The sequence below is a fragment of the Camellia sinensis genome, unplaced genomic scaffold, assembly GCF_055761805.1.
Source record: "Camellia sinensis isolate YWXY unplaced genomic scaffold, ASM5576180v1 Unanchor1, whole genome shotgun sequence".
Taxonomy (NCBI): Eukaryota; Viridiplantae; Streptophyta; class Magnoliopsida; order Ericales; family Theaceae; genus Camellia; species Camellia sinensis.
This window is the reverse complement of record NW_028128987.1, coordinates 7,593,241-7,604,667: the sequence shown is the minus strand read 5'-3', so window position 1 is coordinate 7,604,667 and position 11,427 is coordinate 7,593,241. Positions and strand designations below refer to the sequence as shown.

At 34.7% G+C, this 11,427-nt stretch overlaps 1 long non-coding RNA gene across 1 annotated transcript; it reads right to left on the bottom strand.

Moving 5' to 3' along the window:
* Positions 1–2,205: 2,205 nt before the first annotated feature.
* On the bottom strand, positions 2,206–8,804 carry LOC114299117 (uncharacterized). The gene is made up of 4 exons (XR_014357612.1): positions 8,456–8,804; positions 8,248–8,329; positions 6,933–6,998; positions 2,206–2,432 (listed from the first exon to the last, which is right to left on the bottom strand). It is a non-coding gene; the product is annotated as an uncharacterized LOC114299117 (long non-coding RNA).
* Positions 8,805–11,427: the final 2,623 nt, after the last annotated feature.

The window sequence follows — 11,427 nt, the reverse complement described above, 5'->3', positions numbered from 1 at the left end:
AGAACATTGCGCTTTTCAATTCCGAAACCACCCATATTTGATTGTTTCCTTAGTACTAGGAAAATTAAAGGATGTGAGAAGGGGCTCGGACAATCATTCAAATGGAACTGTACAGAGTTGCACCCCAAGCTTTGCAAGGCAGTAACGGGGATGTCTGATTATTGCATGAAGCTTGTTTTCTCAAGTTCAAAATATACTTTAAAATTTGGTTATGCAGTCAAGAAATTCTGCACTTTGCTTGGTTATGGACCATCTCTTCCTCGTAAATTTACCATAAAAAATGGTATAGCTAATATCCGATTTGATATTGGGGTTATATATATAATTATTACATGGAATAAGTCAGAGTAATGTGATACAAAAAAATGTTTCTTAGAATTTTACTTGACAAACTTATCTGGCACGAAGTTGTTTCTATAAGTTAATTTCAGTTGGTTCATTTCAAATATCAATGGTTTGTTATTGCATGCTACATTAGTTTGTAAAACAATTTATACAAAATGTTTGTTTGTTTAGTATTTTACTAACTTATTGAATTGAATGTATTAGCTTTTGAAAATTGCATGAAGAAGTTGCTATCAAACATATGTGCTATTTAGCTTTCGTTTTTTCTTTTTATTTTTTTTTTTAAATTTTATACATTATCAAGGTTAATGTGCTTTCTTTAAATGAAGATCAAAATCTTTTCTTTTTTTTTTTTAATTTTATACATTATCAAGGTTAATGTGCTTTCTTTAAATGAAGATCGAAAAAAAATATATTACAGCATACATATAGGGGTTTTAGGGACTAAATTTTTTCGTCTCTAAAAGTGAAAATTTTATTGCAAAAAAATTAGGTGACCAATTCCTTTCATCTTTAAAGGTCATCCCACAAGTTAAAAAAAAGACCTTTAGTGGCAAAATTTTAAAATGTCGATAATAAATGCACTTTTAGGGAAAAAAATTCTCGTGTTGAAAATGTTTATTTTCTCAAACTAAAATTTTGATCCCAAAAGGATAGTAATATATCACTAATTATCCAATTTCGTCATTAAAAATAAAAATGACGCTTTTAACAATTAAAATATTTCGTCTGTAATTTTGTCTTTGTCTAAAACTTAATTTGTTGTGATGTTTTTAATTGTTACAATTGGATTTTCTAACTTCTTTTTGAGTTGAGACTAATCATATATATATATATATATTATTAAAAATAGTTTTTTTTTTTCCTCATGTGTAAGTCACATATTACACTACAACAAATTTGGGGTTTAAAGGCAAAACAAATTTGTCCCAAAGTGTATATATATCGTCACTCAAACTGATTACGACGAAAATTTTTTGTCGCTTGTTTTGTCGCCAAAGCGTCGTCGCTAAAGAGTCTTAGAGACGAAAAATCAAATTCGTCATTGAAAATGATAAATTTGTGACGAATTTTTTTGTCTCCAATATACTCTGTTGGAAACATACTTGTAAGTAATTAGCGACAAAATATCTTGTCATTAAAGGAAGAAATTAGAGACAAAAGTATTTTGTCATAAATATAAGAAATAGAGAAGAAACAATTTTGTCACGTTTAATATAAACGAAGGTGAAAAATTTTTGTCAAAGAAGCTACCAATAGAGACAAAAACAAATTCATCATTAAAAATGATAAATTTGTGACGAATTTTTTTGTCTCCAATATACTCTGTTAGGAACACACTTGTAAGTAATTAGCGACAAAATATTGTCATTAAAGAAAGAAATTAGAGACGAAAGTATTTTGTCATAAATATAAGAAATAGAAACGAGATAATTTTGTCACGTTTAATACAAACGAAGACGAAATTTTTTTGTCAAAGAAGCTACCAATAGAGACAAAAATAAATTCATCATTAAAAATGATGAAATAATGTCAACAAAAAAAAATCATCACACATTGAGGGTAATAGTGACAAAATGTGACAATATTTTTCGTCATGACAAATTCATTTAGCAACGAAATAAAGAATTCATGACAAAATTAATCTTCCACCTAAGCCAAATAAGAGACAAAAAAAACCTTCTTTACGGATGGAAAATTATGTCACTAATTCCATAATATTTTTTTCCACATTATATACCTATTTTATCAAAATCTGAATTTTAGTTCAACAATTATAACACTATTCATGTTGAAACCTGTTAAATATAACAATTCCATTCACAACTTAACGTAACCTGTCATCAACACATTTACAAATTAACAAAATGAAAATATCCATTTATCATTACAAATAATTTCATCCTAGTACAATAAAATAGTGCAATATCCACAAAATATCCAAAAATTATAACTTGTACAATTCCACAAAACATCCAACAATAACTAGTGCAACTCCACAAAGTATGTGCATCCTTATCAAACAAAATGAACATTCAAGCAAATTACATCATTGTTGCACGTAAAAAATGCCACCCCAATCCAATCTGCAAAAAAATAAATTAAAAGCTTTAGTAATTAATTAATTATACAAAAGATTAAAAACATTAGTAACTCATCAATTTACAATTAGATCAATTATATAATTTATCCCTCTAACAGACTTTTTCGAGATTATGAGAACTAAAAAATTAATTTTAAGACTAATTCACAAATGGTGCATCCCATTAATGTGCCGTAAGTTCAGACAACTTATATTGGTCCCTCCTAAGATGTTTCTGTTGGTTCCTGTACAAATCTATGGTTGTATGATAGTTTAGCCTTTCGACGACCTTTTTTGAAGCTTTAAGTATAGAGAAAAAGAAATATTTTTTAGACTAATTCACAATTTATACATCCTGTGTTATAGCGACCCCTGTTTTTCCTTCCTTGTTTGCTGTATTCCGGACTTAGTTCCGTGAATGTGTTGTTGTCGTATTCTCATTTCTGTCCTTTACTCTTTGTATGTGAGTCTTGGGTTGTGTTGGGCAGGTTTGAAACAGGTTGGTTGTGTTTAGAAACCTAGAGTTGTTGCCCAGAATTTTGCCTTCACGCTCAAGCGGGGATTTTGATGCTCGAGCGGGGCCCTTTGATTTTGCTTCTCCGCTCGAGCTGACATTTTGACGTTCGAGCGTAATTTTCCATCTCTCAGTATTTTGTCTGCGGGTTATTAGACGCTCGAGCGTCCGCTTTCACACTCGAGCGGGGACCATCAACTGCAAAACTTCTGGAGGTGTGCATCCGGCGCTCGAGCGGTGCTTTTGACGCTCGAGCGTGAGTCTGTGTCTGACGCCCGAGCGGGGAGTTCCACGCTCGAGCGAGGTGACTTTTTATATCAGTCCGAAAAGTGACTTTTTGGATCACTTTTCTTTGACTTTTTCTCTCTCTTACTTTTCAAAACCTCCATTGGAGAGCTCCTCACTCTAAACTTCAACTTCTCTCTAGGGTTTGATCTAGTTTGAGTGATCCCCTACCTTGGTCCCTTTGTATAAAGTGTAGAGCTTGGCTTGGGCTACATTTCCATCCGAAAATCTTGGGTTTTAGAGCATTTCGAAATTCTTCATCTTCTCCATTTGGTCTCTCCATTTGAGGTAGGGATAACTATTCATTTTTATGGTCTTTGACATAGATGTTGGGAATTTTGTATAAATGGTTTGATTTGAGAAGTTAGGGTTTGAGATTTGAAATATTGAAAGGAGGGGTTTTGTTCCTTTTGAACTATATATGTGTATATGGGTCTTAACATGAAGTTGTGAATGTTTATTAATGATATTTGAACCATTGGGTCAATATTGGAAAAGAAATAGGAAAATGCCATATTTGGGTTTTATTGGGTCATTAGTGCAAGTAATGACTTTCATTGTGAAATGTGAAATTGAGATGGAAATAATGAAATTGGCTTAAGATGAGATTGAATGGTGGAGTTGGATTTATTAATCGCTCACTTTTGAAAATGTTGATAATTTATCTGTTGATGCATTTATTATCTATTTAGAAATAATTGCTTTGGTCTATCGGTGGAGGATAGTCTTGATTGTTGTAGACACTGTATGATGATTAGGTGAATTAAAACTAATCGATTGAATATGTCATTGAATATGACGGTTGGACTAATACATCGAATATGTGTATTGATTGATCATGTATATAATAATTGTTTATATACATTATATTGTGTAGGAGGAGATAGGGGATGCACTCCACGGTTTGGGAGGAGATAGGGGGTGGACTCCTAAATCGGATTTTATTTGGGAGGAGATAGGGGATGGACTCCATTGATACAGCAAATATGTGTATCTATTGTGAAGTATGGAAGTGTTTTAATATGATATTAATACAGCAAATATGTGTATCTAATGTGAAATGGAAGTGTTGTTGATATGAGTTGTGATCTCATTTAATTGTTTGGCCAGGTTCTGAGCCATGTTTATGAAATTAAAAATTGGTTAAGTAAAGGAAAGTAAAATGAAACATGGACATATTGGTTATGAAAGTGAATTGTGTTGTAAGTTGGTTGGCCAGTGTCAACATTTATCGAATGCACATGTTTTAGTTATTGCTCATATTATGTTTAACATATCTCTACTGGGCATTGGCTCACCCTATGTGGGACATTATTTTCAGGTGCAGGTGATATGCCGCCTCCAAGGTCTTAACTTGGGAGGTTATGGAAGTTGAAGGCTTATCTTTTTGTGATTACCTTTTTGTATTACATGTATATCAAGCCATGGGCTTATTTTGTGTAAAGAGTTAGAACTCTACTTTTGTTAAACCCAAGTGTTGACTTGGAAAGTTGTAAGCCTATAGGGCATTTACTTTTGTTGTCAACATGAAATACTTCTTGTAAGAATACTCTGATGTTGGTAATATAATATCTCTTTTTGTATCATGAATGTGTGATTATGGGTTTATTTTGAGGGCGTTACACTGTGCACCTGTACAAATTGGATGTCCTATGCATGTTTCCATTACTTTCTAATTCTTAAAACATATATTCTTTTATAAAATTTGTTATATTAAAGTTAATATACTTTATCAAGAAGTATGTCCACTTGTGGATGAGTCTCCTCCACTTTCAAAGTGTCCAGTGAATCCTTCGGTCCTTAAAAAGTTGACAACATCAACCATTATCTCCCCTTACTTCTTCCTATCCTTTGGTCCTCAAAACTAGTTTGTCTATAATGAAATCCAGCTCTAACTCCCAAACCAGGAACCCGATTCGAGTCCCGTCTTCTCCCACAAGTCTCTCGTGCCTAGGCGGTCGTGTGTGCCAAGTTTTGTGCTAATCTGACGTCGTTTGGTGATTTTTGGGGCGTTAACACCTCGAATTCTAAGTTTTTTACGAAACTAGTTTGTCTAGAGTGAAATCCAGCTCTAACTCCTAAACCGGGAACCCAATTCGAGTCCGGTCTTCTCCCACAAGTCTCTCGTGCCTAGGCAGTCATTTGTGCCAAGTTTTGTGCTACTCCGACGCCGTTTGGTGATTTTAGGGTGTCAACACCTCGAATTCTAAGTTTCAACTAGTTTGTCTAGAGTGAAATCTGACTCTAACTCCCAAACCGGGAATCCGATTCGAGTGCCGTCTTCTCCCACAAGTCTCTCATGCCTAGACAATCGTGTGTGCCAAATTTCGTGCTACTCCGAGTCTGTTTGGTGATTTTGGGGCATCAACACCTCGAATTCTAAATTTCTTAAGAAGCTAATGCGTAGAGTGAAATCCGACAGTAACTCCCAAACCGAGAATCCGATTCGTGTCTCGTCTTCTCCCACAAGTCTCTTGTGCCTAGGCGGTCGTGTGTGCCAAGTTTCGTGCTACTCCGACACCGTTTGGTGATTTTGGGGCGTTAACACTTCGAATTCTAAGTTTCTTAAGAAACTAGTTTGTCTAGAGTGAAATCGGGCTCTAAATCCCAAACCGGGAACGCGATTCGAGTCCCGTTTTCTCTTACAAGTCTCTCATGCCCAGGCGGTCGTTTGTGCCAAGTTTTGTGCTACTCTAATGCCGTTTGGTGATTTTGGAGTATTAACACCTCGAATTCTAAGTTTCTTAAGAAACTAGTTTGTCTAGAGTGAAATCTGGCTCTAACTCCCAAACCGGGAACCCGATTCGAGTCCCGTCTTCTCCCACAAGCCTCTCATGCCTAGGCGGTCGTGTGTGCCAAGGTTTGTGCTGGTCCAACGCCGTTTGGTGATTTTGGGGCGTCAACGCCTCGAATTATAAGTTTCAACTAGTTTGTCTTAGAATGAAATCCGTCTATAACTGCAATTAAATTGCAATTAAATTCATAACCATGTTTGCTCAGTTACCCAATCTTCTTACCCATATATTACTTTAGATTATAGCATGTCATGATTATCCCTCAAGATACTTCGGTCATAGTTGTGATGTGTAATAGCCTAACGGGAATAAAAGGGGAAAATTGCACAAATATGGTTCTGAAAGGGTTCAAAGGCATTATTGTCTTGTAGATGCAAAATTGTGAAACATAATTCACACAGCCAACCATATGTAGCTGGAACTAGATTTACTGATTGCATTCTAAGATGGCAAATTCAAATTTTCATGTTTAAAACCTTTCAAATCATGCTCTTGATGATATCTTATAAATAACCTAAAAAACAATGACTTCAAGAGTCAGGATGCCGTTGAGCTGAGCATGTAGCCCCATACAGAGAAAGCAGAGTAGCTTACATATTAATTAAGCAGCAATTATTATGACTCTCAAGTAGGGAAAATTAAGAAAACTCATCACCAAAATCAGGTGTCCAAGTTATACAACCCTTCCCTTAATAATATAGCCTTTTTACAATTTCAAGAGCCACTTTTGGAAATCAAGCTAGGAACCCAGATTCTAAATACTTATCCTACAAGGAATGCCACAAATATTGCCATGTTCAACCAAGCTATTGCTCTATAATTAGATATAACATGAAAAGGTAATACTTATAATAAATAAATTAACTACACAAATGGCAAAAACTAGCAAAAAGTTAAAAGAACTACGAACCTGTACAGGTATAGATGGTCCAGCTTCATCAACACGACTTCCATGATCATCAAATATAGCCTGAACCTGAAAATGGAAGTGAAAGGTCAAGTTTTTCAAAGATGGGCACCAAAATGAAACCAACTCTACCATTTTTTTTAGTACATTAAACATTGACTTCTAGCTTAAAAAAAGTTTCCTAAGGCTAGCTCTTATTTGCAAACCTTTCCAAAGGCTTCACCACAAACAACTACATCTCCTCTTTTAAGGGTGTCATTCTGCACAATGAATGTGGCTACTGGCCCTATAGATTTATGAAGACCTGCCTCAATTACTGTGCCCTTTGCACTTTTATAAGGATTAGCCTTCAGATGCTAAGAAGCAAGAAAATCTCCCAACTTGTAACAACTTGAGCAGAGTCGATCATTCCATAGGGAGGATAAGGAATGACTATTCCATTCCACATTCATTTTAGTGAACCAAACACTACCCGAGGTGTATGATTAGAAGATGCCATACACTTGGAGGCATATATAATAAATAGGTTTAACTTTGGTCTAAAGGTACTATAGACTGGATCATTCCATTCCATCACTGACCTTATTAACTAGTTGATGCATTCCAATTGTTTGACATCTTCCAGCAATGATAGAGAAAGTAAGATTGAAAATGGTGGGACAAGGGAGTTTTTGACTTTGAAATGTTCAAGTAAAATCATTTAATGACTTTATATTTCTCATACTTACTGTAACTTTCCACTTATTAATGGTATGCATCTACCAAGGTTTGTGTGTGTGCACGTACTAGTGGAGGTTTATGAGGAGTTAGATATGCAACACTAATCACTTAAATCAACCAACCAGGAAAAAATAAGGAGAGGGGAAAGAACAAGGAATAAAGAAGAAAATTAAGCATTTGACTAATCAAATTGAGTAGCTATGTAATAAAATCTGCTTCTTTTCTAAAACCCACAATATCATGAAGTGGTTTCTGGATCAAAGAACTATCAGTCACTTTACAGTCAAGACTCAAGCATAATGCAATGCAAAATTAAAACTATTTTCGTGGAGCTTTCGTATGAAATGGATTTGCTTCATTTAATGCTATTTTCGTGGATCTATCTAAGAATTCTTGCTCTCCAGTGGTGATTGAAGTAATATTCTTTCCATCTTTTAGCTATAAGAATTCAACTTCTAGATTTTAGCTATTTTCATGGATCTATCTAAGAATTCAACTTCTATATATAAACAGAAGCATAACCGGAATAAGGCTCAGAAAATGGACCAAAATATATACTAGATTTTAGGAAATACAGAGAGAGAGAGAGAGCTGTGACCTAGGGCTTCGACAGGCAAAGTCCAAGGGATTCTACACCAAGAACGAATGCAACAAAATCCTCCGGCCACAGATGTAATCACCTTTGCATTCCATCGTGGATTCAACAAAACAATTGAAAAATATAAGAATGTCCTATTTATTTAAATGAAATGAAATCATCAAAATATATTCAGATAGACAGAAATATATAAGAAATTAGACCGCACCAGGAACACCGGCGAATCGGAGAGTCTCTTCAATCATGCGAATCTAAGCGGACCGATGTTCTTGAAGCTGAAAGCTTCGATCCTACTATTAATGGTTACGGTGGTCCCTGAGCAGCTCCTTCGCCACTGGAGTAGAGCAGTAGAGGGAAAGCCAACTGAGTGAGAAACAAAAGAGTCAGGCTTTTTAACCCCGTCGCTCCACGCTATCGTCTGCCGTGCTCAGAGTCGCGAGAGAGAGAGAGAGAGAGATGGGGATTTTTGGTTCAAAAATTAGGGATTTGAGATTTGGGGATTTTTGGTTGATGGGGGAAAAATGAGCGGGAATAAGATTTTGTGTGTGTGTGTGTGTGTTTTTTTTTTTTTTTCCACATCAAGTATAACTATCTCAAATGAAAATTTAAGGTATCATTTGGTAACATTTATATTTTTGGTTTATGTTTACAAAAATTTTATAAATTGATTTTTATTTATTTTTTAAAAAATATAAATTATAAACATGTTTTGTTTGAATAAAATATTTAAAAAAATTTAAAAATATAAACTAAAAAACATGTTCATCCAGGCCTAAAATATTTATATTTATTTTTTTATTATTTATGACAATGAGATCATACACATTATAATTGAAAAAAAATTAATTGAAAAAAAAAATATTTCTGGCAATGAGATCATACACATTATAATTGAAAAAATTTTATTTGAAAAAAATTAATTGAAAAAAATATTTAAAAAAAATTATTTAAAAAAACAATTAATTAAAAAAATTGTTAGTCAAATTTTTAGATTTCTGTTTAAAAACCAATGTAAACTCATTTTTTGAGAGAGACAAGTGAAAGAGAGAGAGATGAGAGATGAGCAAGAGACACGGAGAGAAAGACACAGAGAGAGAGACCCATTTCATTTTTTGACTTTTTCCTCTTTCAACAACAATGGGCTCAGAGAAAGAGATAAGTGTGAATGAGAGAAATGAACGATTGAGAGAAAAGATAAATGAGTGAGAAAGAGACACATAGAGAGAGAGAGAGAGAGACATAGAGAAATATTTATAAAAAAGGAGAGAGAAACCAGATGAGCGAGGGATAGACAAAGAGAGAAAGGGAGAGAAAGACCACAAAAAGAGATGAACACGATATATATATATATAGAGAGAGAGAGAAGAAAGATGAGCAAAAGAGATAGAGAGCGAAGAGAGATGAGAGAACCAGAGAGAATAGTGATGAAAGAGAGAGAAAGACACAGAGAGGGATAGAGAGAAAGACACAGAGAGGGATAGAGAGAAAGAAAAAAAAAAGAGAGAAACAAGATGAGCGAGAGGTAGACAAAGAGAGAGAGAGAGAGAGAGAGAGAGAGAGAGCAAAAATAGATGAACAAGAGATATAGAGAGAAAGACATAGAGAGAGAGAGAAGAAAGATGAGCAAGAGAGATAGAGAGCGGAGAGAGATGAGCGAGTCAAGGAGAAGAGTGATGAATGAGGGAGAGAAAGAGAGAGAGAGGCCCATTTCATTTTTTGACTTTTATCTCTTTTAACAAGTGATTAAGACAAATGAAGATAAGCGATTGAAAGAAGAGAGAGAGAGATGGAGAAAAAAAAAAGATCGATAAATCGAGAAGGAGATCGATAAATCGAGAAGAGGGGATGGAGAGAGTGAGCAACGCGAGCATAGTGTGGGAGAGAGAGCGACACACATAGACAGAAAGACAAAGAGTGATGAGTGAGTGAGAGAAAGAGAAAGAGAAGAGAGATGAGCGAAAGAGACAGAGACAGAGAGAGATATAGAGAGAGACAGAGAGACAGTAAGATGAAAAGATGGGTGAAATACTACAAAAATTTCAGTTTTTTGCGACGACAAAATGCCGTCACTGATACTTCTAATGTCGTCTCATTAAAACAGTTTCTTTTTTTTTTTTTTTGCGACGGCACCTATTACTGTCGCAAAAACTCTCTTCTTTGCGACTGTAGTTCATGTCGTCGCAAAAACAACTTTATTTGTGACAGCATAGGTTACCGTCACAAAAAATGAGCATTATTTGCGACGGCAGTTGTTACCGTAGCAAAAAAGTTGCTTTTCTATGACAGGAATGGGTACCATCGCTAAAAACCCCTTTATTGGCAACGACAAATGATGCCGTCGCAAAAAATCACTTTTTTGCAATGGTAAGTGATGTCGTCGCAATTGTTTCCGTGTTATAAAGTCCTTTTCTTGTAGTGAGATGTGGAGAGAGAGGGAGAGAGAGAGAGAGAGAGATTTGAATGTGAAAATGAGAGAAGAGGGAAAAAGAAATCATAGGCGCCAAAGGGTTTGAGGAAATTTGGAAAAATTAGGGATTTTGACTATTTCTGAGAATATATATTGATTATACTATTTTTTTTGGGTGGGTATATTGATTACACTATATTGATCACACTATGGGATTTTATTTATTTTTTTGTTAAAATATTTTTTATTATTATTTTTCCTTTTGTAGTTAATGCAGTTTTTTTCTTTTGATTTTTCATTTTTTTTTAGTTACTAAGGTTGAAAATTTATTTGTTTTATTTTTATTTTAATGAAAAAAAATTATTATTATTTTTTATTTGGTAGAAGTAGGGGTAACATTTTAATGAAAAATATTTTCTGTTAAAATAAAGTTAATTTTTGGTGGTCAATAAAAAATATTTTTCTACGGCCCATTTTTTTTTTTGCTTACTAAAAATCAGGAACTAATTTTTTGTGGTAGAGGAGAGGGAGCGGCAGTAGTGGTGAAGGTGATGGATAAGAGGTGATGGTGGTGGTAGCGGTGGTGGCGATGATGAAGGAGATTAGTGGTGAAGTTGTGGTATAGTGGTAGAGGAGATGGAGTGGCGGTGGTGGAGGAGAGGTAATGGTAGTAGTAGTGGTGGTGGTGGTAGTGGAGTGGTGGTGATTGTGGTAATAATGTTAGTTGTAGAGGTGGAGTGGCAACAGTGGTAGTAGTAGTAGTGGTAGTGGAA